The sequence below is a fragment of the Cygnus olor genome, chromosome 16 (genome assembly GCF_009769625.2).
Source record: "Cygnus olor isolate bCygOlo1 chromosome 16, bCygOlo1.pri.v2, whole genome shotgun sequence".
Lineage (NCBI taxonomy): Eukaryota > Metazoa > Chordata > Aves > Anseriformes > Anatidae > Cygnus > Cygnus olor.
Window position 1 is genome coordinate 7,907,607 of NC_049184.1, and position 25,730 is coordinate 7,933,336.

The 25,730-nt window shown below is 39.9% G+C and overlaps 1 protein-coding gene across 7 annotated transcripts in view; it reads right to left on the reverse strand.

The window, feature by feature from the left end:
- RIPOR3 (RIPOR family member 3) overlaps positions 1–25,722 on the reverse strand; it is a 58,590-nt gene extending 32,868 nt beyond the window's left edge. The window contains exons 1-4 of one of the 7 annotated variants that reach the window (XM_040576432.1): positions 25,308–25,722; positions 19,041–19,140; positions 18,210–18,289; positions 13,246–13,337 (exon numbers count right to left, since the gene is read on the reverse strand). The gene's annotated coding sequence lies outside the window, so the exon portion shown is untranslated. Of the gene's footprint in view, positions 1–13,245; positions 13,338–16,443; positions 17,244–17,619; positions 18,164–18,209; positions 18,290–18,459; positions 18,583–19,040; positions 19,475–25,307 lie in introns of those variants that run through there. The other 6 variants (XM_040576428.1, XM_040576433.1, XM_040576431.1 and 3 more) reach the window with 6 other exon arrangements.
- Between the last annotated feature and the right edge of the window lie 8 nt (positions 25,723–25,730).

A 25,730-nucleotide genomic window follows, 5' to 3' on the forward strand; every position in this document is an offset into this window, starting at 1 on the left:
AAAGGAGTATGTTTGTTTGTCTCTATTTCAATGAGTTGCCATATACCAATAAGCTATTAGCATTTAGCTTTCAGAATTACCAATTATCCATAACATATAGGACCAAAGACATATACGACCAAACATTTGAATTTTTTTTGCAGCAACAAATACACTCAAACTGCGTGTTCTACTTAGTCTCTGTTAGTATCAGGAGATTCCTCGAGCCAAAAGACCTTCATCTTCTACAAACAAGAAGTTGGTGTCTGTTTGTGTTTATGGCTAAACTTTTCCTACCCTAGTCACATACTTAATTGTTTCTGGATACAATGGTTTCAACAATTTTATGAGGAAAATATGACTCACTGACTTCTTGCAAAATATTTCTGCTTGTGTTTTGTACTTTAAATTAGTAGCCATGATTTTCTTTTAATATCTCCAAGAGGTTCACTTGAATTTGATGAACTATTGCTAGAGTAAGATATTCATGCTTTCTTAAAATATTATAGTGTCCCATTTGAGAATGACCTGTTGGTTAAGAGACACACACTTGCTCCTAGTTGTGTATCTGCAAAAAGTGTGCCAGACTTCTGGTTCCTTCAGCTGATTGTGGATACATGCATCAAGTCGATAGCCAGGGCAACAAGTTTGTCAGTAACTGCTGTTCCCTGGCTTCAGCAAGCAGCAGCTGCGTATTGCTCACAAAATAAAAGCCATGTAGAAATCAAGTAAATTATTAGTCACTGTAGAAAATAAACACAATGAAAAAACAAAAACTATTAAATGCCAATGGCAGTAAAGTGGCTTTAGGATCACATTTGTGATTGTGGACAAATCATGCATCCTGACATTTTGCCTTATACCACTTGATGCTTTCTTCTTGATTATTCTTGTAAATTTTATACATAATTTTATTTGAAAATGTTACATCAGCTTTACTTAGGATTATGGTAGAACCATTCTGTCTTCTAGTTGTGTAAACCAAAGAGTTGATTTCATTTTGTATTACATAATAACATAATCCTCTTCCAGAGACATTCTCTGGACTTTAAGAATGATCTGTGATTCCAACAAATCATCTGATATTTCAAAAAAATCTTTGTTCAAATGTTATAAATTACTCATTTCACTTCCCTGAATTTATTATAAACTTCAGTACAATATGTTTTTTGCTGTTGTAACTGCATTGGTAGTAGGGTTTTAGCTGATGGAAATACATACTGCAAGCATCTAATAAGTGAAAAGATAACCGTGGCATAATAACATCATAAAATTTTTAAAGTCCAAGTTAAGATCTAAATTTTTTCTAGCATCATATTGATGTGATCATAATTATTTTTCTTCCTATCATTTATTTCAAAACTCAGAAATAGTGTACTTAGCTAACATTTCTGGCTGCTTATGATGAGTGGTATCCACTTCAAAACACTTGCAGCAGACAATGACATTTGAGTCTCTCATGATACCGATAAAGAAAAAATCAGATTACCACAGTGTATTACAATAATGTCAGACTTTCTGAACAAAGTCTTAGGGCTGGTTGGCCTGAACCACTGAACTTTCCTGTGATTTCAATATACCCTGGAACAGGCTGGAAATTTCTAGATCTTGGCACTTGCTTTGCAGCATTGGGGATCTAAAGAATCCACACCATTAAATTTAATGAAACTCCTGAGATGTGATAACGTCATGACTCGGCCCTAATTACTCTAAAGGTATATGTAATGAAGGCTGACAGAACAAAGAATGAAGTGACCATCTTGTGTACAGCACAGTGTTGAATCCACTGGGAAAATACACACTATATTTAATCTTTGCTCTCGAGCATTCTTTAGCAAAACCATTGACCTCAGTAGCAATGTCTACTTTGCTAGATAAACATTCCAAATTCATGATGAAGGCCCCTTAACTTTTTAGCATTTTTGTTCAATTATTAAACAAACATTCTATTTATACTGTTATTGGCAGAACTAAGAAAAAAATGTGGTTATTTTTCTAAAGATTAACAGACAGTTGAATTAGGGAGACAGAAAGCGCCCTTGATGCTGCATCTCAATACAGGTATTTTAACACAGCAGTACACATAAACAGGGATCCTTTCTTCAGATGCATCCTTTCGTGGAAATTCACAGCACAATCTGAATAGGTTATATGTAATTCAATGTAACACAGGAATTCTGATTTCAGGATATCATTTATCTAAAACTGATGTCTCATGCCAATACACATAACCTCTAAATAGTCCACCACACAGGCAGGGGAAAAGCCACTGCAATTGCAAATAATGGAAAATGTATGTTTGGTATTCTATTTATCAGATTCATATGGTAAAATAGATAATGGTAATAAAGAAAAATATCTGTCTGTAATGAGCTTTGAATATTTTCCCCTTGCTACTGTTATCATCCATCTCTGAACCACTAAGAGGTACATTTTGCTTCTCCTTTGCAATTTGCTGCTCTCCCATCTCACACCTACTCATCTCTTCCTCCCCCCAGTTCCTATGATGAGAATAAAACAATGTAGACAGATGAATTTCTTCAGTCTTCTTTGCTGAAAAAGGCAATCCATGCAGGAAACCATCTTCTACCAAAGAGGTATGTTTAGCTACACTGCTGTGAAGTCCAGTAGCTACAGCTGTATAGATCCATGAGCAGTCATTTTTCCACTCATATTCACCACACATTTCTGCATGTTTAAAACTGAGCAACGTGAGCAATTACATAGCAATTTTGCTGCAAGTGGAAGATTTTGTTACTCTACATCCCTGCACATGCATTCCACAACTTCCTGGCCTAAATCTGCCTAAATCAGATTGTTAGGTTGTCCCTTTTCTTTGCACCAAATTTATGTCTGTCACAATATTACATGATTTAGGAATATAATCCCATTCTCAGAAGTAATTTAGGCTCTTAGGATCGATTGATTCCATTGATTTTTAATAAGCATTACATTAATAACTCACACTATAAGGAAAGATGGGGCTTCAGCGTGTTACTCGTTTAGGTACTCTTGAAATTTTTATTTCTTTCTGGGCTGATTCAATTCTTAAATATGTATTTAAATGCTACATATCTGACATACTTTCCTCCTAGCCATATTTAAGCCATAAAGAGAAAGTCAGATAAACAGCTTTGATCCAGGTTACTGCTTTAGTCATTAGTCCCTTCTACAGCTTTATGCCAGCTTCTGGAAATGAAGTTCTGAGTCTCCAAGTTGGCCATACAGCAATAAATTTAAATAGCAAAATCACTCCCCTCAGACAGCTTCTCCTGTGCTGGAGGTAGCGACTCACATGTAACCGTTTCTAGAGTAGTTCTTTGAACACAGGACTCGACTTTCAGGTCCACGATGACCTGTTTTTCAAGCCTGCAACTCAATATGTTACTGTATTTCTAATTAGTTTTCTTCTATGTATACAGATCCAAGTTCTATTCTCAGTGACACTGGTGCACAACCAGAGGAAATTAATCAGTCATTTATTCCAGATTTTCAGTAGAATCCCGGCAGCAAAGTTAGCCCATATTTAGTTAACGACCTGGAAACTATTTTTCAAGGCAAAATTTTGTGGTCAATTTTGTACCTCCCTCTAGTGGCAGCAGATATCAAACAAATAAGGCACAATAGAGACCTTGTCACAGATTGCACACTGATGTATTGCGCCTGTTTCTTTCATGGAAATTTGTTACCCAGAATCAAAGTTGGCTGTAAATCCCACTGTAACTGTTTTGTAATGTTGTAATAAGAGAAGGATCAGGGATTGCATATAGCCCAAATCCCTGTTTACTTCCTTTGCCAGTACGCAGCATATTCACATAGCCACATGTAGTTTCTCCATGTTCGCCAACAGCATAGCTCTTCGGCTGCTGCATGTACTTTTGCACTGAGTTTTGCTTTCCTCTTCAGGGAAAGGCACAGAACAATTCACCCATTATCAGCTGATTTATGAGCACAGGGCTTGCTGTAAGCTCCTCTGGTTTCAATTTCAAACTTGATGACAAACTTGCAAGTCTGAATCAGAGATTCAGGAATGTGGCAGGCTCCACACGCTAGCCTGACTTGCAGCTTTTTCAGCTTTGGCAGAATTTGAGTCTGCAGTGAGCTACATTATAATGAATACTTAAAAACAAATTCCTACCAAGAGAAGAAGCAGATGGCTTTGAGAGAGAGCAATTTACAAGTGATGAACAGGCTCTTCCATTTCTGACAAAGGAAAATTTGCCTAGCAGCAAGACACTGGATCCTACATTCTGTCCTTGAGAGGTCCCTCCTTAATTAAAACCCCAAGGAACATTCTTCTGTAATACATTTCTCATTCTCCCCGCTTTCTGCAATCTATGTTTTAGTATATGATACATGCAGAGTTATTGGGGGTGATCATGTCTTCATCCACTGACTAATGCAGGAGCCTCCTGAAAGCCTACTGCCAGGTCAGTTATGAAATAAGAAATGTTCCTTATCTCAGCCTTAGAGTTGTGTAAAGTCCCAGTTCTAAGTTTCAATAGAAACCCCTATGATGGATAGATATGTTTTGATTATTACACTGAGAAGGGTAGATTAACCAAAACAGATGACAATCTTCCGGTAATAGTGCAATTTGATGTTCAACAGTACGTGGGATGTCTTTTGATATCTTCAAAAACTGAAGTCTGTCAATCACAATATACTGCTACATGTCCTGGGGCACGCCTGGGAAGAAGTGGGAGAAACCATCGGTCATGCAGCTGTCTGATCATGAAAATTGTCCCTTTATTAAGAATTAAACCATTAAGTCAGCTTCCTATGGCAACAATGTTTTATTTCCATAAATGTTACCAAGATAATCTCATACCACAAAAATAATGAAGTTGCTAAGTTAGGACCAGTATCCCAAAGAACACTGGAAAAGTATACAAAATGTCATATAGCAGGGAAATAGACATTTGGAGAGAGAGTAAAGTTTTATATTTTAAAGCAAAGCACTTTCTTTAATGCTGAGTAGGCACAGACTTACTTTTTTTCAAAATCAGTATTCCCACTACTGACTCTTGGTACGTATATTAAGATAATTGAAAAGGGTGTATTTTTTAGAAGGGGATATCAAAACCATGACAAAGAGAATGTCTCTCATTGGCCAGCTAACAGAAAAATCTTCAAAAATCATTTGGCATATTTGAACATTTTATCTAGGATGAATTTGCTCAGTATCTTCTAACACAGGCTTGTACTCTTATTTTCTAATGAATTAGGGTAGCTGTCATAGCCACACCAACACTGTACTCTGTACTAATCTTCCCATTCTGTAGACACTCCATAACCACAAGCTTTCCTTGGTGGGAAAAAAAAAAAAACAAAAACTCTGAATTTATGTTTATATATCTGTACTTTCCCCTTCATTTCCTACCAATTCCTAATACATATGGTCTGACATTCATGGCCCACATTTTTTATGCTGTTATTCTCTGCTTTTATTTGGTTTGGGTTTGTTTTTAATGAGGTGAACTTTGCACAGCCCAACTCTAGCTCCCATAAAATCTTAAATAGACAGATTTAGAGATTTTGTACGGAGAAAAAAGGCCAACATACTAACCACACAGCTGTACTTGGAAACAGATGTTTTACCCCCTTTAAACTGAACTAATGAGGACAGGAGTGTGGAACAGATAGGACAGGAAAACTTCTGTCAGATTTTGAATTTGAAATTATGGAAACAGTGGAGAAAAGACTGGTGCCTCCACATAAGGGGAGGGGAGAAGGCAGTAAATCCACAATGAAAATTTTGACTGCTGCACTAACTTCAGGGCTCTTCCACTTCACAGCCTTGTTGATCCCAATATCTCCACTCAACTCACAAGAGTATCCCATAAAGAGCAGGCCAGATCCTCAGTTGATATGAACTGCTGTAACTCTATTGAAAGCAATAGAGTTATAGATTGGAAATGAGGAGACATTTCTTCTCAGAAAGAGCAGTCAGGCACTGGGACAGGTTGCCCAGGGAAATGGTGGAGTCACCATCCCTGGGGGTGTTTAAGGAAAGGTTGGACATGGTGTTTAGGGACATAGTTTAGTGGGTGACATCGGTGGTAGGGGGATGGTTGGACCAGACAATCTTGAAGGCCTTTTCCAACCTCAGTGATTCTATGATTTACAGAAGTTCAGGATTTGGCCCTGTCTCTTTTGCATATAGTAAGTGTAAGATGACTCTAAACCACATTTTTCAAGGCTCCCATAAAACAGGAAGCAGACCAGATGAGATGCTGTGAAAACCTTGACTTCTGATGGAAATTTGATGAAACCAAAAAAATTTTTTTAACTACCTTTTCCTATCAAAATGGTCTTGAAATAGTGTCTTACACTGCTAGTTCAGAAACATTCTTTTAGCACCACTGCTTCTCTGCCCAGTCTTGCTCCCATCAAAGATGCTGATAGAATTGCCATAACTTCAGAGAGAAAATGAACAAACCTTTGTAATCATGATTTGGCTCCCATACTGGAAAAATGCATTAGTGATGGCTTTGTATAGAAAAGATGCATCAAGTTTTCCTTCTGGTTCCTAGTTTAAACTTCTTAAAAAAATATTTTTGATTTGTCTTCATATGCTCTTCATCAATCTGCTGCCTTGAAGCACAGAGTGGATCCCTAAGCCACAGCAGAAAGAATCTTCTGCTGTATAAGGCTATGTGAGACACTGTCATTACATGCAGAGGAAACCGGGTTTAGTGGGGCCCTACTTCCCCTAGGGACTACCATAATATAAATTATTAATAATAAAAATAAACATTGGCTAGCTTGAACTTCGCTACATTCTCCTAGAGCTTATTTTTGTGATGGAATTAGCTAAATAAAGCCCACTTGAAAGAATGCTTAATTGCAAACTATCCAAACAAAACAGAATGGATATAATTGGTTCTTAAATATTAAACACTCTAAAGTAGATGGCTTTGAAGACAGCTGAAAGAGTAATGTATATTAGGATACATATGGTAAAATGAGCAGTCAAGCAAAATGCAGTCTAAAACAGATTGAATTTACTTTTAAACTAGATATTCAAGTTTTGTCAGTCTTTTTTCTAGTTTTGCCTAGAAGATACCTTTAGATTATTTCAAGCCTGAACAGAATTACAAAAATATTATTTTCAAAATTATAAAATCAAAAGAGCCAAACTCGTGGACTGACTTCTGGACATAGTTTGCCCACGAAAGACCACGACAATCTACAATGATCATTACTCCGTGGAACCCCCTTTAATCCTATTTCAGTCTAAAAATGTTAGCTTAGCAAAGACTACTGTCTCAAGTGTTTATTCTAAAACAGCTATTTTCTTGGAAGTTGGGTAGGGAGAGCTCACATAAACAGTTCTGACAAGAGATCTCTAAAGGAGAATGGTGATGCCTTCTACCAAAACAACTGATTGCAGAGTTCACATCTGCCCTGGCCTCTATAAACTTCCTTTCTTCAGCCCTGTGTTTTTGTTACTGATATTTAATACAAATATTTCACAGTCAGCAAATAGAGAATGTCTGTTTGGGTATGAGAAAGCTCCCTTTTGATATTCATTAGAGGTTAATATAGTTGCCACACACTTCTTAAATTGAAAGCATTTCTAGCAAGACTAGAAATTGTCTTTAATGCAACTGAAATTTGTAAACAAGAAAAAAAATACTTTTACATCAGAACGGAGCAAAAAGGAGGTAACTGTTTACCAAAGCCATACAGTAAAAATAATTTAAGAAATTAATAAACGGTACAACTTTTCTTTGCAGGACCACTGTGTGCTATGAAAAACAGAAATGAAAACAGACTAGTGGTAAGCCACTGAAAGTGCAGTGCCTAATCAGCCACATGTTTACTTTCTCACTTATCAATAACTGACATTAGCAAGACTTCTGCTAAAGATAATAAATTCCTGGAAGTGTCAGGCTCTTCTCAGTCATCTAGCAGAAGCACAAGAGAGCTACTCCCTAGGAAAAAAAAAAAAAAAAAAAAAAAAAAAAGGCAGACATAACTTGAAGTGCTAAGCAATAGTTGATCAGTAGCAGGATCGGTTGAGATCAAACCACACTTAGGCCAAAAGCTAACCTAATTTTAAGGTCCCTTGAAATGTTATGAATATCATCAACAAAGACAGTGAGTCACTCATGAAAATGAGTTTGGTTTGTGCACAAAAAAAAAAAAAAAAAATCTATCAGATCTCTGTCTCAAACTTCTTTTTAGACTGTGAACCCAAGTCTTTGTTCCCTTAGGACTCAAAGCTTTCACAGACGCAGTCGCATCTGTTTAGTGTTTCATATTTTTCAGCATCACAAGGAGTTTTTCTTAGACCTTGGACTGGTTTACTCTGCATCTATGTACAACAACAAAATTCCCACAGAAGAGATAACTGAGTTCTCCTGCCAGTTTTTAGCTACCTCAGTCCCCAAACGACACAGGCAATCCTGGCAAAAGGAGTATTTTATGTGAGCATTTTGCTAGCATAGCTAAATCTTCACGGATTTTATTTTTTAGCATTCCTCTTAGCACTCACAGCTATGCCAGAAACTTTGTAGCACAAATCTTTTATAGAGACAAAAAAAAAAAAAAACCTACTACACAAAAAAACTTTGGGTGTGTAATACATCTAGTATAGTTTTGAAAGGTATTAGTAGAAGATAATGTAAATTAAAAAAAATCCTCCAATGTGGACATTTTCTGTCTATATTTACACTATCAGCACCTCACTGCTATCAAGAATATAGGTATTATTTACTACCGAAGTGCTCCTGGAATGAACAAAGCAATCTAGCAAGGCTGTGCTTTCTAGCAGCATAGTTAAAACCATCCTTCAGATTCAAAACAAGTAGAACTACACGTTTACTGTGCACCATAACTGCTTCTATACTTGTGTCTTTTGCTAATTCAGCCATATGAAAAATGGTATCTTTGACGAACAATCCTTAACCAACTAGCTATGAGGGCAGGAATCTGCAACACAGACAGGGACTTAACAGATAGAGAGAAGGGCTTATTACTTATGTCACTTAAGGTGCTGCAAGGACATTGTTAGTACAGATATACAGCTATAAAACATCAGGAAAAAGGAACAAATTACATTGGCATACAACTCTGCCATATCAATATAGCTGCAAACGCTTTTAATGTCATGTGGCTATACCATTAAAAAACTCATCTGAGACAAAGATACAGCAGTACTACATTTAAGCGCAGAACAGATTACTATGGCTACAAGACAAGTATAGAGCAACTAAAATCCTCAGTTTATAAAAAAAATCTGTGGGTAAATCCTTCATGCCTCATAAAATAGTAACTATTTTTGTGATGCAAATTGACTTCATCTATGTTACCCAGACTTTAATACTTACCTACAAGCCAATTACACTTCAGACCACCCTTGCAGAATAGGATTGCACCACTTCAAAAAACAGATCCCCCTGTAAGCGAGTTCTCTTAGCTCCCTTTCAAGATGGATGGAGTGAATTAGAATGCTAACGCGCACACTGACTCAAGAACATGAAGAGCTGTCACCCAAGACCAATGAGCAAAAGACACAAGGTGTCAACCGGGTCACTGTACATACTGATCCTTAGTTCATCAGCTTCCAATGTCCAAACAGAACAAGGTCAAACAACAGTCACCTTCAAAACATGGTATGTAAGAAAATGACAATCGGGTTTGTATTCAGTTACAGTTGTTGGAGTGGCAAAGAGATCTAACACAAAAATAGATGGCCAAATGCATAGCTGATGTTCATGTAGCTATTGCTAGACTGACAATTTAAGGAGTTCTGGTGATAGATGAGATCACCATCAAATAGCTTTAAATTTCAGGACAGCACACAGGCAAAACACTTAAATACAACAGTATTGTTATGATTCCAGTGATATTAAACAATGTGTGTAATGACCTGATTTTCTGGCATCAGACAGGCATGATTTGTGAAAGACAGATACCACACATCTTACCAGATGAGCCTGATATGATGGCAGCAGTGTCCAGAATGCTGAACAGCACTATAAGCTTCACAGGGATAAGCCTTCCCATTAATGAAAAACCATGCCTGGCTGAAGAGGCAGTCGATAGAACTGTATGTCCCTGTGATGTTTTATAACCCCTGGCAGTTTTCCCACACTTGCACTATGACCCTCCAAACATCAGCACATGGATCATTGACCTTACGAACTCACATTTGTGATCCTCTACTGAATCATCATTGAGAATGCACAGCCTGGAGACCATACTGGCAGAAAATCACTTGGGTACTCTTCAAAATTCAGAAAAGGCCATTCAGATACAATATACATGTGTTGACAAGCAATCCCAGCAATACACAAATCCAGATCCAGAATTAAATCCAGACACGCTTACAGCAGCAATGACACACAGTCCATTCAATGTTGTAACAGACAAAACGGCGTTTTGCTCCATATGACTTGGTTTACTTGAGAGAGAGGTCTATGACTAGAGGTCATAGTATACTTGCTCATTGCTTTAAATTAAACTAGGATGCAAGTAAATTCACACACACAGTGGGAAAAGATTCACCATGTATTACTACAGCTCTGGAGACAAAAGTTAGGCCGTGTAGATACAGAAACTATGTCTGGATTTACCAGAAGATGCAGTACATGATCTTTTCCAAACCTTCTCTTTCAGAGCATATATGCCTTAGACTTGTGTTGTTCTTGAAGAACCTGTGCTCAAACAATTTTAAGGTACTTTGCACCGCTACTTACTTGTTTTGTACTTCTGATGTTTGTTTACAGGCTGCTGGGATGCCTGCACAGATTTCTTAAGGTTATTTAAATTCTTCATTTGTTAACAAATTATGTTGGTTGCACAACACATTGGCATGTGAACACTTCAGAAAAAGGGAGGGGCACAACTCGGCCTCAGTGGAATTAGGAATAAGATCCAATGACTTCAGAGTTACACAAGGGATAGGTCCATTGTTTCACTGGGAGTTGTGGTTAATTAAAGTAGTATTTCCTGTCAGCTTTCTACATACAGGACTCCCTTGAAAGGTGCCAGTACCTTCAAGATCCCTCTGTGGCCTTCCATTTCAGACGCTGAATAACAAAAGCATAGGGACAGATTTTCATGAAGTCTATGCATAAACTAATGTACTAAAAGCATGTAAAAAGGCACACTCTAATGCTCAGTTAACAAACAAAGTGATGTTAAAACTGTTATGTTATTGACAGAACTAAACTGAAGCATTTTTGAACATGATCCATCCATTGTAACTGCATTTATGTTTTTATCTTCCATTATAAAAACAAACAAAACACAGCAGGTACACAGGTACCAGCTAAATAGCTATGAATCTTTCCAACTTGAGAAAAGCCTACGAATTTTCTGTATAGATCAAGTATTAGCCACATTTTCACACAAATGAGAAGATAAATTTTGATAACTGCTCCATCAGCTACATATGCATTTGGAACGTGCATCAAATCTTTGGGAAAACTGTGGCCTACCACTTTGACTTTACGGATCTCATCATATAAAATCCTTCCTCACAATCTAGAGAAACCCAAACTCTTCTTGCAAAATTTCAGTTTCAGAATGCAAACACTGCGGAAATGCAGTGCACAGGAAAACTGGAAGTTATTTATATTGTATTTTGTCTGCACTACTAGAAATGTAAACCTATTCATGCTAACAATAAAGCAGTAAACATTATGACTTTAAAGTACACTGAGGTCTTTCAACTGCCTCCCTATTTGATTATCTGTTGAGTCCTGGTACTGGAGAATGATTTTTTCCTCTTCACGTCTGTGGCAATTTAAATAATAAGACAGAGGTTACGTGAGTGCAAAGAATTATGGAAAAAATGTAAGTGGAAAGTACATATTTTTAAAATGCACTTGAATAACTCAAATGCAGCTGAACTGACATTATTCAGACTTTCCAGTCTTATTCAACACTGGATTGAAACCAAGCACAAGAAATTTCAGGCCCAAAGGACATTTTAAAGAAAATTACAAGTACCTATATTTCAAGTTTACAATATCTGTCTGGGAAATCTCTACCACCTAAAGACAGACTAACCTGTCTCCTCATGGAATCAAACAGAAGGGATGTGAACTAATTACGGGGATGTCTGGATCAGCTTGCAAACAAGGACTGATTCAACCCCAAAGAACACTCAAACCAGAAACCTGGATTTAAATAACTGTGGTCTTCTAGCAAAATATGGATGCATTTTCAGATCCAGATTTTACACTGAAAGTTCACTCCTAACCTGTGCAGCCACAAGCGCTAGGCCCAGCTCTGCATTCCTTCCACACCCAAAATTGGAGCTCTGCCCGAATAAGGAATGCAAGAGAGAAATGCATTTCTTATCTTTATGGCACATCTTGTTTGGTGATGTACATGCCTGTGAACCTGCCAAAACTCAAATGTGTGACATGGTATGCACTCTAATTCCAAAACTGATAGGTTTCAAAAGATTACTCCTGTAGGACACTTATAAAGAGGTGGAACATTTTTTCATAAGCTTACGTAACTGTTCATAACTCCTGTATACATTGACATATTCCAATACTTCTGTTATAAGTAATTTTCAACAATGGAAAAGTAAAAATGCTAGAGTTGTATAAAGGATAAGGAACAAAGGGAATAAAATATGTATTTCCAAACTGAGACACATTTAAAAGTATGGTTATACAAAAAACAATGCTACACTGTAAAATAAGATTTTAAAAATACATATTTCACAGACAGCAAGTAATGAATAAATGAATAAATAAATAATAAAAAAGGCTCCTCAGGATAACAGTCTATGCTTATTATCCTCCAAAATCACCAGTTAGCATTATGCACAAAGATGCACATAATCATGTTTTTCCATCACTTCAAAACAACATGAGCTTCACCCTGGATTTTGGTAAGATAAACGCAATTATGTTTTCTTCATCTACCCAGACAGTTGTATTTCAAAATTTGCAAGGAGAAATAACTTCCAACAGCATATATGACAAATAACTGTGGAAACAAGTCTCTATGTGTGGATTAAGGCCTTTTTTAAAATTTTCCCTGATTTTTCAGGGAAAGTCATACAAGATTTTTTTTCAGTCTTTTCATAAAAGAAATGCCCACCAATGTTAGTTACAGACACTGTATTTTATGACAAGTCTTTGAGTAAAATGAAATCCTAGTACAGATACAATTCTGTCAGCATTTTTCTTAAATTAAATAAAATCAGCCTAAATTCAAGAAAAATCTCCTTCTGTAAATACAAAATGTATCCATATCTGCAGAGTTTCCAATACAATTATAGGCGCCAACCTGTTCTGCTGCAGTTCTGGCCTTCATGGATGTTTTTCTTGTTATTCTACCCCCAAACAGCGTACAAAACGGTAGGAAAAAAAGATGCCCTTCTGTGGTCAAAGTGAAAAGGAGATATTAAGGCAATTTATGTTGCATTTTGTCCAGATGAATATTTTCATAACAGTTGAGAAAACAATATGTTGAATAGACTACCCTATGGCAACTATTCAGAGTAAAAGAAGTGCTAGCTAAAATCCAGGGCTCTGGTTGCTTTAAGCCTTCCTAGGCAAGATTAAATCAAAATATTTCCTATATACATTCCTTCTTTTCATCAGCATGTCAACTACAGTAAGTAAGAATGTGCTATTAATTCTCAGCATCAAAATCTGGGATAATTTTATATAGTTGAATATGTTTCCTTACTTTAACAGAAACAACTGTTACTGGAAATATTTTCCAAAGCATGCTGCAAGTGGAGCTAAGTAAATCTGCAAGCACACTGCACACTTTTCAAGGAAAATGTTTCTAAAAATGAATCAGGATTTAATAAAAAATGTCTCTGAGGTATGTAACATGTCCATTATACTGTATTTTTCAATTTTCGACCCTGTATAGAGCTTTTAAAACAATAACAGATGGACAAAACAAAAAAAGTACAATTCTTCCTTATTCTCTCATGCACAAACATATAACACACGTAGAAAACCAATGACATGCTCTAAAACATTAATACTGCTTTTACATTTTCCATTAGAAAGACAACTCGCTTGTGATTCCTTCTCCTTTTAAATTGTTTCTGTGGCAACACATCTGGTGCTATAATTCTGGGCCAGAACATTAACTATCCTGAAAGAAGAAAGTTATGTTGTTGTTCTGGTCTGCAAGAAAGTGAAGCAAAGAGATCTGCAAATACATGTAATCGTATAACCCTTTCCTCCTTCATAGACGCACATACTGTTAACTATCAATACTTATGCATAGCTTAAAAGTACGAGTTTTAAAATGTTCCTACAATGGTTAGAGGAAACTGTTGTGAGCACACATTCTATGAGCCTTTTTTTTTTTTTTTTAAATAAAATGATGAGTGCTTTGTTACTGCTGCTCCTACCATATGAAAAATGTGAGGAAAATATTCAGCTAAGAGGAACAAGGTTCATTCTTAATCATAAACGTAACTTGCCCTACATCGTTGAGAACGCTTGATATTGATTTCTTATCATCTCTCCAATACTATGTAAACATTACTGTACTATCACCATTTTACAGATGAGATATGTCAGGAGCACATAAGGCCAGAATGTCTGAAGCGTCTGTTAGATGTGAATGCCTCTACTGCTTGTTGCCCATACTGATGCATGCAGTCCTTGGCTCTCTAAGCTGTTGAGGACCAACAGATCTTTCTTACTTGAAATTATAGGAACCTATTAACACTTTGTTTATGTTTTAGAGATGCCAGCTTCAGCCTGCCAGCATTCTGAGAACCTGTATTCTGAACAATTTAGTTCTAGAGAAAGGAAAGAAAAACAGGAATAAAAACTTAGCAAACTGAACTTGGGGCTGTAAATTAGCATATGAACATTTTTTTTAATCTCTAATAAACTGTAAGACTATACTCCAAGGCAAGTTATTAGGGGCATTTTACAGTTCGATTGAGATTGACACCGTAAGATGTCAACACTACAGTGGATCTCACTCCATGATTTAAGAACCAGAGCAGTTTGCAAGGACTATTGCACTTTCAGCCTGGAATAGCAGGAGTTAAAAAAAAAATTACTGAAAATAGATTTTTGCTACTCCATCAAGCAAATCAGGGATGAATTAATGGAGAGAACATATCTGATGGATAAGAAAATATCACTGACACAGTTACTTTTGCAATAATTGCATTTTAAGTTCCCCATGAAACAGATTTCATTATTTAACCAGAAATAGCCAAGTTCAAACCTAGATCAATTACATACAAAATGGTTTGTTAACTACACTTACAGTATTTTCTGTATTAGTGACAAAGAAAGCGAGATTGTCTGGTATTCTGATCCTCTAAATTAGTAATGATTAAATGCACTGACTGGCTGAAAACCAAGTTGTGTTTTTTTCCTAAAACGTTGAATAGAAATTATGGTTTCAGGCACTATGTCTTTGAAGACATATTAGTTTAAAGCAATCTGCACTTAGGGAGAATAAACTGGCAACAGAAATGGAAAAGTTGGAAAAAGTGGATAAAAACTGGTAAGTCAGAAACAGACCTTTACGTCCCTCTTGGACTAGTGGAGGCGTCATCTTAAGATCAGAATTAAACCCAGGACCCTGAGCACCTGTAGTCATTAAAGGCCTGCTGATGGTCTTTGCAAGACTTGCTGTCTGTATAATTTTGGATTGTCACCAGCCAGTCACCTTCCAAAATCCAGTTCTGGTCAATAACAATCTGGATAATTCAACTCTGTCTGTTCCCTTTTTCTCAGTCTTTTGGCTAACAGCAAGTGTATATATTAAACTAATATTAAACTCACTATTTTACATAAAATATCTACTCTTCCAATGTAGCCTTACTATTTATTTCATCCAAAGGGCATGATTAACAACCCCTCTGAGACATGTCTCATTCCCTTGCTTTGTTTTGCATAACTTTCTATACTTTCTATAACTTTCTCTTTTGTCCTGGTGCACTACAATTCCACATTATCATTCTTCAAGCCCTCGAGAGAGACACATTACAATTGTAACTTTCCCCTCCCAATAGACTGACTTCCTTTTTAGCTATAATGGCCCCACTCCACTTCTCAGGTTCTTTATAAGCACACTGTAAAGGAGTATTTGCAGAGGAATTAGCTGTGGAAGGGAATAAAGTGACACTGGTTGATCTGCTATTATGAGGTCTCAGGTCCCTGCCTGGATTGATCCTAAGGAACCCAGGGCTGGAGCGAACATTGCAGAGCAACTCTGCTGCTTCTCTTCATCTTGACATAAGGAAATCATCTCGTCTTTATACTACCCTTTAGGGAATAGCATTACATAACTCACTGTTTGGCCTATATTTCACCATTCTTGGCTTCGTGCTGTTAACAGAAATGCCACTCCTTCACTTCAGTTACTGACTCTAGAATTGAGCATAGGATAGGACACAGAACCTGTTGTCTCATGGACGCCCTTTCATTCCTCTAAACAATATTCAGAATCTAACTGGCAGAAAAAATTAACAAGCTAGCTGCTCACTACCATATTGCACGTGTTGCATCCCTGATAAGTTTCTCTCTAGACGTGGGGCACGAAGTGGGCTTGGTCTGCTACTCGGTAACACCTCCTTCCCATTTGGGCTCTATTACATGTAGTGCTTATGTCATCCACTCTGCAGAATTCAGAGCAGCAGCATGTAACTGAGCAACTGCATAAGAAACGAACATTACAGAGAAGTTTCTAATGTTCATGTTCCACTAGACACCACATCTTTCTCAGACACCTCTCCATTCAACATAAAATGTTCCCTCAGATGTATGTTGCGTTGTTTACTACCCTTACACAATCTAAAATGATCATTACTATGCTTTTTTTTTTTCAGTAAAGTCTTTCCAAAAAGATTATGTAATGCCCCTCATTAAAAGGTGTAGCTCCCATTTTACAGCTGTGAAAACACTGGTAGAGACAGATTAAGTCTTGTTACCAACTAAGTGAATGACTGAATCGGGAGTTTTGAGTACTGCTGCTCTGACTCTGGTTCGATACTCGCACGCTCAAGAATTATGTAACATTATTTTCCAAATTCGTTCAACTTTCTTGGGTTGATGAACAAGTCAATTTCCATATGGCCCAATGTATTTAAAACTTATTGAAAGGGGAAAGTAAACTCTGTCTGAAGCAAAACGTAACCGGGCCATAATCCAAAACCTCAATCCATATTTATGAGCAAATAAAATACAACCTCTACACAGTCGAAAAGAGCTTACAAAAATATTACCAGCCCATACAGCGACACCTCCAAAACACAACCCCCGCAGGATGGCATAAACATTGCCCTGCTCCTCTGACTTTTCCACCTGCTCCAGCCAGGCATTCAGCTCCTGAGGGGTTCCCGGGTGTCTCCTGGCAGGAACGCGCTTACCGCTGGCTAAACCACCACCGCACCCCCCCGCTCCTGCAGGAGGGCTCGACGCTTGCCTGCTCACGGCTCTCCGGAGGCGCCCCCGCTGGAGGGGCCGGGCAGCCTCCTGGAGGGGCCGGGCGGCCCTTGTGGGTTTCCCGCAGCTCTCCCCGCTGCGGTGCCGGTGCCTCCCGGTTGCCCCGCGGCTCTCGGCCGCCCGTTCCTCCACCGGGACCGCCACCGGGACCGGGACCCTGCTTCTCCCCCCGCCAGCCGCAGCCCCGCGGACCCGGTTGTGCGGCCAGGTGCTGCCTTACCTGCGGGCTCGCAGAGGCCGTGCCGCCGGGAGGGCTCCGCCAGCCGCCGCTTATCGCCGCCGGCTGCCGCCCGGCCGGGCTCCGCTTCCAGGAAGCCGCGGCTCCGGAGCGCTGCTGGCTCGCAGCTGGCTGCCGATCGCCCCGTCCCGCTCGCTGCCTCCCTTCCTCCCTCCCTCCGACCCCCCTCATCCTGGGGGGGGGGCTGGGAAAGTGCAGCGAGGCTCCGGCACATGCCGAGCTTGCGGTCACGGCCCGGACCCTCTGCTATTAATCAGGGAGCATCCCAAGCGCCCCCTCGCTTGCTCCAGCTGCTTCAGCGCCGGCCCCACCGCGCCGCAGGGCCGGGGCAAAGGGGCTCCGCACGCAGGGCCACCCACCCCTGTCCCCCCGGCATCCCTCCTGCCCCTGCTCTCCTCACCATCTTCCTCCAGCCCCCATCAGCCTTTCCCTAAGCAGCATCTTTCCTTCTCCTATCGCCTCTTCCCCTTCTCCATCCCGTCCTCCCAGAGGTTTTCTATTACCGCACATGTGTCGTTCGCTCTGTTCATTCTTTGCTAACCCAAGCCCTTTCTGCTGCACCCACTACTGACCTCGTTGCTTCCTCAGGCAGGCACTGCTCCTCCAGAATGAGCTCCCTTCTGCTTGTTTTCAGGACTCCTTCCACAGAAGCCTGGCAAAAAGATGTGAATTTGTGATGTAGAAAGCAGGACGAGATCCTCCCAGGTTCCCTGCCTCACCGTCTGAACCCACACAATCACATCTCTTTTCTTTTGAACAATGCCTTGCCAGGCCTTTTGTAAACACCAACGCACAACTGCGTTCCTGCCCTGGGCACAGCACCTTGTATTAATTACGGTGTGTCTCATCCCTCTTTCACTTTCACCTGTTTTTTCACCATTTCCCCGCGGAGTCAGCAAGTTGATTGACTGACAGCACAGGAAGCTTGACGCTCCCCGCGAAGCAAATGAGCTGACTGTACGGAAGTTGGATGTGCTTGTAAGATAACTTTATTACTAAACATGTTTGCTCCCCTTCTGATCACGTTCAGCAAGACCTAGGACACGCAGTAGGCTCTCCTACGATCCTGTCTCGGGAGGATAAAACACAAGCTAAAGCTCCCAAAGCACCAGATGACCACAGATCCCCCACAAGAACCTGTCAGGGCAGAGTTATTGCTCTTTTACAGTACTTTATGATGTTGCTTAAATGAAAGCCTTGAAAAGGAAAGATCTCTCACATAACTGAAAAAAGCATGGTTTTAAGAAGATGCAGGAGGGAATGAACACACATGAAGGTGAGAGCAATAGGAGACAAGAACAGATGGGCTGATGGAGTCAGCTGAACAAATAACTCAAGCACTTTCGGTTTAATATGCTTTAGAATGAACAGTGTTGAAATGCAAGTCAAAGTGGTTTTCATACCTGATCTTGAAACCGATAGGTGCTTGGAGGGCTGAAAAAGGCAACAGTGATACACCACGGATGAGACAAACTGCAGAACTGATGTTCCTAGCAAGACAAACTGCAGGGAGATGTAAATACATGGACTTGTACATGTAACAACATTACATATTCTAAGAACTGTAACTCTACTTATTGTTCTCTCGCCTTTCCCAGTATTTGAGGGTTTTAAGATCAATCACACTGCTCGAAGAAGCATCCCCCTGGCAAATACAACTACAGCAGTCTAAAATGGAGCAAGCCACATGGCCGGCCTCTGCTTGGGGTTACTAGTCTTACAGGGGGGTCAGCAGAGCTGGCTGCGTGCTCCTGCCTCAGGCCCGGCAGCGTGAGCTGTATCGGATCAGCTCACACAGCACAGGGCTATGCTAAAACCTGGGCTGAGGACTGCAGCCATAACAGCGTGGACTCACGTCTCAGTGTGCCAGCCACGCAGCAGGGTGGAGCACACAGGGGCTATTTTAAAGCAACTTAACTGGATTTGCAGGAGGACGTTTGTCAGAACACCAAATCTCTGCAGGAGCCCTACACAACTGCTGTTGACCGAAAAACCTTTACTGTTACTGTCATTTCCTCATGACTTATAATAAATTGCACAGACCACACCCTCAGCTAACGCAAATGACCGAAGTTCCATCACTCCCTCTGCAGATGTCCATATTTAGTTCAGCTGAGGATTGGTCGTATGTGTTTTTATTCCAGTTTATTTTTTATGATCTTCATTTGCTGTGTCTTCATCTGGTGTGTTTATGTGGCTGGTGCTTGGTTTTCATTATTTTTAACTGCATTTCAGATTATTTGCTCAACGGTTTTGTTCACATTCTCTCCTTTTCCATGAAATTGTAATAAAACACTTGGCTACAGATTTTCCAAATTGAATACTGATGTTTAGTGCAGCTAATTATGTAGCAGGGCTCAAAGTGAGTTCTATAATGTAACAATTTACATATTCTTGAAAACAATGGATACAAACCTAAAAACTATTGTTACAAGCTAGTTTCACAGTCTTCTGGAATTTCCTTTAAAAATACATATGTTTGGTATTCTCACGCATATAAAAAGCAGTAAATACTCAATTGCTGCCACCATTATAATATTTACGAAGAAAAAAATAAAACACATTCTGATGTCTCTCAGACCTAAAGGGCCACTAAAAATGCGAGTATGTTTTCTCCAGTAATCTCAAAGCACCTCACAAATATTAATTCAGCCACTTGACATCCATCAAGTCACGTGCCAATGATACACACAGATCATTCTGCAATGAAATATTCAGAACAGTTGCAAAAAATACTATACATTGACTGTTCCAGCCACACCAGTGTTCTGGAAGAATCGCATTCACTTTAAACAATTTTAATAATTATCAGATTGATTTTAAACAATGTTATTGTTTAAGTACTGACTTAAGTCATTCTTATTTGGTCTCTAAACCAACTGAACTATAGACAGAAAACTCTGAGTAGACCAGGCTACTCAGGAAGATCCAGACTAAACTGACTTTTAACAAAGGCTCCTGTAAGCCATACCTCTGTTTACACTAGCAGTAGCTAATAGCTCAGCTAATAACCTAGTTAGCAGTCTTAATATGGTCCTTTACCCCAGGCTAACCTGGAGAAAACAATCATTCTTCTTGCAGCTCTTGGTGCAAGCAATATGTATGCTAACAGTTCCTTGTCTCTCCATACCACCCTTCTCTATTTTGCATTCTTTTCATTTTAAAATGCTACTTCAATGTTAATTAATATGAAGTAATCTGCATAGATTGTCAATACGTTGGCTAGGCACCTTTGTTACTATAACACAACAAACTTCAGACGTTCAAGCACACCATCCCTATATAAAGAATATTTACCAAGAGTTTCTGAGAGTGTGTTATAATAAGATTAAACTGTAGTTACATGGATCCAGAATTCTAAGCATTTGAGTTTTTGCTTCTTTGTACATCCATCTGCCTGCACTGGAATTTCTAGTTCATGGTGTTATAACTCAGGAGGGAAACTAGAAGATGGGCCAACAGAAGCAGAGAATACGCTCTAAAAGCTGAACAGGACTGTGACAGTGGCTGAACTCACATGGACTCAGTATTTCCAAATGTGACATACATGGAAAAACTGAATTGCTTTGCTGCTCTTCCCAGCTTGCCCTTTTCTATTTCTACTTACTACCAGTGGATCAGTACTACTTGGTTATAAGCAGTGACAGCCCTATTATGTCAGCACATACACGTCTGCCTGCCTCAACTCCGTAGCTTCACACCGGGTTCTCCTCGCTCATGTGTGCTCACAACGCACTCCGAACAAAAAGCCTGCAGTCATTTCCACGGCCTCAACGCGCCGATTGCTCTCAGCTCCCCGAAACGGGGCTCAGGGCCCCGCGGCCCGGCACCGCCCCCTGCTGGCACTTCCCGCCGCGCCGCCGGGGGGCGGGGCCTGGTGTTGGGGTGGAGTTTGGCGGGGGGGCGTGGCCTGCCGTAAGCCCCGCCCGCGCGTCGGGCCCCGCCCCGCGCCGCCCGCAGCAGCAGGCGGGAGGAGCGGCGGCACCGAGCCCAGTACCGAGCAGCGGGCGGGTGCCGCTGTGCTTCGTGCAGCTGCTTGCCGCTGTCACGGGCAGCCACGCGGCCGGCCCTGCTTCAGCCCCTCCTCGCCAAGCAGCTGGACATCTGCTTCTGGCAGCTCCGAAAGCAGCCTCCTCCTAGACAAGAGTACGGGAGCCTAGGAAATGGGAGTTAAGTGCAAGATTTCGGGAAGCACGTCCGCGACTGTAAACGCGGGAGGTTTGCGAAAGGGTTTGCAAACGCTGCCGAGTGCTGGCAGCCAAATCATGCCGAGTGCTTAAACCTCGTACCCCGGAGGAAGAGAGGGTATAACAACGCTGCAGCCCAGCTGTGTAACAGGAGCCCGATGTGTAAAAGATGAAACTGTCCGGATCCACAGCAGCTTGGCAGCTTTAGAGCTCAAATGTTACCTGCGTGTTTGATAGGTAATTAATTACTTTTAACCACTGGCAAAGCATGCTGATTTGCTCTGTTAAGCATACCATGGGTAGTCACAAGTAATTTTAAGATCTATCAAACACCATTCTGTCTAAAAACATTCCTTTGTAGTAAAAAGAGTTAAGTTCCCATTATTCAGCAGAAAGCACTTAAAGCAGCATTTATTCCAGGCTGCAGCTGCTAGCAGGGGGCATTTTTATCCACCAGTAGCAGGAAATTGCTTTCGAGACAAGCTTAAAAGCAAAGTCTTTACTCCAAAAAGTTTATTAAGTGGAGCTTTTTATCTAATTCTCTCTTTAAGACAAAAACTAAAATTCCAAACTCTACCAACAGGAAGCCTAGAAGAAAATTCTGAGCAATTATTCCTTTGATCCATCATATTTTTTCCAAATTCTAGATCAAAACTAGTGAGTACTGGAGAGATAAATAACTAACGTTCATATACTACCTTAGGGAAGGAAATACCAAAGTGTTATCTATTGACCTACGCAGATCTAGCAGCAGCATGGTTTCTAACTATATACTTGCACCTGTACAACCGCTGTACTGTTGGTAGGATTGTATTGTATTGCTGATTTGCATACAGGAAAAGCAACATACTATTATATCACTACTTCCGTGCTGGAAGTCATTTTATAGATATGCAGTTAAAAAAAAAAAAATACATCCGTTACTAAAAAGCAAAGCAAAACAAAAATCCTCCCAACCCCCCCTTAAAATGTACGTGGCACCAAGTATCACAATTCCAGGATAAGAATTCAGTTCTTATCATACATGCACTATTTAAATATTACTGTTCTTAATAAGTTAACTAAACTGCTATGTAATGGGGTTTACTTGATGAGCTTTGTGCTTGTGTTTGTATAGTGCTGTTGGTACGGATTGTATTTCATGGAGATAAAATATAACAAACTACCCTTCCCAAATTCTTTCTATATAATGCAACATTTGTAAATTCAGGGATCCTACTCCAGGATCACAAGAGTTAACAGAATATTATGAAAATAACAGAACGTAATGTTCCATGGCTTCATGAGTACCCATAAATAGTGCTTTACAACATTATTTGCATTTGTGAACATCAGATACCTCTACAACAAGAATGGCTTGCCTGTACCTAGCAAGGGAAAAGGAAAAACAATTTGACGTCACACATATCCCTAGCATTCTGAAAACAAAGCTATCCAAGCATATACACTGTTCTTGAGAACTCCACTCTTTGCAGGGAAATATAACTGCTATACAAGATGAATGTATCAAAAAGAAAGCCTACAAATTCTATTTGTGAAAAGAAAGGAGTAGAATCTGCAATATGACCTTATTATCATTTTAAAATAAAACTTCTCTTCCCATAGAAAAAAACCTCTCAACTCCAGTATTTAATCAGATTGCCACCTGCTTGATCTAATGAGCAAGCACTGTCTTGTATAAATAAAAAATAGCTGAAGTTAAATGTAAAAAGAGCATAAGCTCTGAGTTACACAGTAAAAGATTTGGTAGGTCATCAATAACAGTCAATATATGCTGGTAGACATTTTTTATTCTTAGAAGTATTCTTTCAACTCCCAGGAGGGCTGTATGGAATTCCACTCCAATTAAGAAGTGGGAAATATTGAGATGGGAAAGAAGCATCTCATTATACTCCACGGTGGACTTAGTGAACTAATTTCCCCATGAGAACAAACAGGAAAAAAAAAAAAAAAGAGTCCTCCCACAAACTTCCCCAGCTATCCAGAGATTAGGAAACCCAACCTGTCTTTCAACTTCACAGGAGCTGAAACTAAAGGTGCCATGAATAGTCGTGATCAAGTCATAGGTTTTACAGAAATTGTGACTAAAATAGCTCTATAAACTTGTGCTACTCCCGGCACAAAATGCCTCTCTCCCAACCTTCATCTGAAATCAAATTGTTTATTGCATTCCTTCCTCATACGTCAGCTCCTCGTGATGAAAGCAAGCCAGTGATTAATACATTTTACTAGGTTGGTTTCAGTGACTTGAAATGAATTTGCCCTGACTCCTTAAGCATGCTACCACACCCACTGAATGGAACTCCAACCATTTGAGGAATGCAAGATAGAAAAAAATTATCTTAGACGATACCCCATAAATCTATAGCAATAAAATTAACTGCATGATGGCTTGAAGCACAAATCATCTTCAGAAGGTTCTTCCCCCCTTTTCCTCCAAAGAAAAATGGCAAACCAATTGCTTAAAAAAAAAAAAAAATCCGCAACTGGAAAAGGTGTTCTTGGTGCTTTCCTACGACTCTCTAAGACAAGCACGCCGTGGAAGACAGAAATGGAAAGTAGTCCAAACTCTTTCCAATTTTGTAATTATAAAGTGACAAAATGGGAGGTTTTATCCAAGTCCTGCTCACGTAGCTGTAATCTATTGCCTTCTGTTTACAACACGCAGATTTTATCTAAATTTGCAGGCTGGATTCTCATCATTTTGCAGAGTAGAAACAAAACATACTAGACGAAGGATGGGAAGACCAGAATTAGCCTAGACGCTGTCTGACAGCAAACTATACTTAAGAATTAACAATATCCTCTGTAGTAATTACAACTTGTCTTGGCTTGAGTGATAGCTGCAATTTCTTTGCCTTTGGCGTGACAAGATCAACTGTACAAAACATTACCGACTTAAAAGTGATTCAGTACTGGATTTTTTTTAATATTACTGATTACCAGCTGAGACTTAAGAACTGACTAGACACTCACACCTTGCCTCAACCGCAAGGAGCTGTTTGAACTCCTGACAGCAGTCTGCACACAGCGTGCAAGAGGATGCCTCACACTGAATTCCCTTCTACCAGTTTTATGCGCTGGGAAAAAACATAATTTCAAAGGTTTGTTGACATAAGTAGATCAATCTACGCGCTTTCTTTCTGCCTGTATATGCAAAATTATGTAAATGAAAAATCTTTTTTCTTCAGATTGTAAAATGTAAATGGTCTCCCCATGATGTAGGTTTGTCAGTCCCCTAACAAGGAAATTAAGTAGGCCTTTATATGAAAAAAATGATTTCCTGTCAGTATAAAGCCAATAAACCAGGCCACGAAACCAACCATTCAGACATGTTACCAGATCCCACAATATTACACATAGTTAAAATGAAAAACTCCTCCGACAACTCTGCAGCCAGGATGGACTTCAACGCACCCAGAGAGCAAGAGTTCAAACCTCTATCCCACTCCTCCAGATACTTTCTATGTAACCTGTAAATACCTTTCACGTAACCCGTGCACACATCCTCGAACTCAGCCGCACCTCCTGCACCAAGCTGCCAGGCACCTGAGGCATCGCCCCCTGCCTTCAGGGCGGCTGGGACCTGGCAGCTCCACACAGAAGGCAGAAGGAATCGCAGAGTGGTTTGGGCTGGAAGGGACCTTAAAGATCATTAAATTCTTCAATTAATTAATTAATGATTAATACCCCAGCATGGGCAGGGGCACCTCCCGCTCCAGAGGGCGCTCCACAGCCTGAGGCCAGGCCGGGCGCAGCACGGGGGCTGAGGAGGAGGAGGAAGAGGAAGGGGGGCGAAGCGCTGCTCTCCAGCCACCACAGCCCTGTGTTTACACACAAGACCCAGCTCCTCCAGACCAAAGGTTACCAAGGCACATCCCCCGCCCGCTCCCTGAGTTGTTTTTT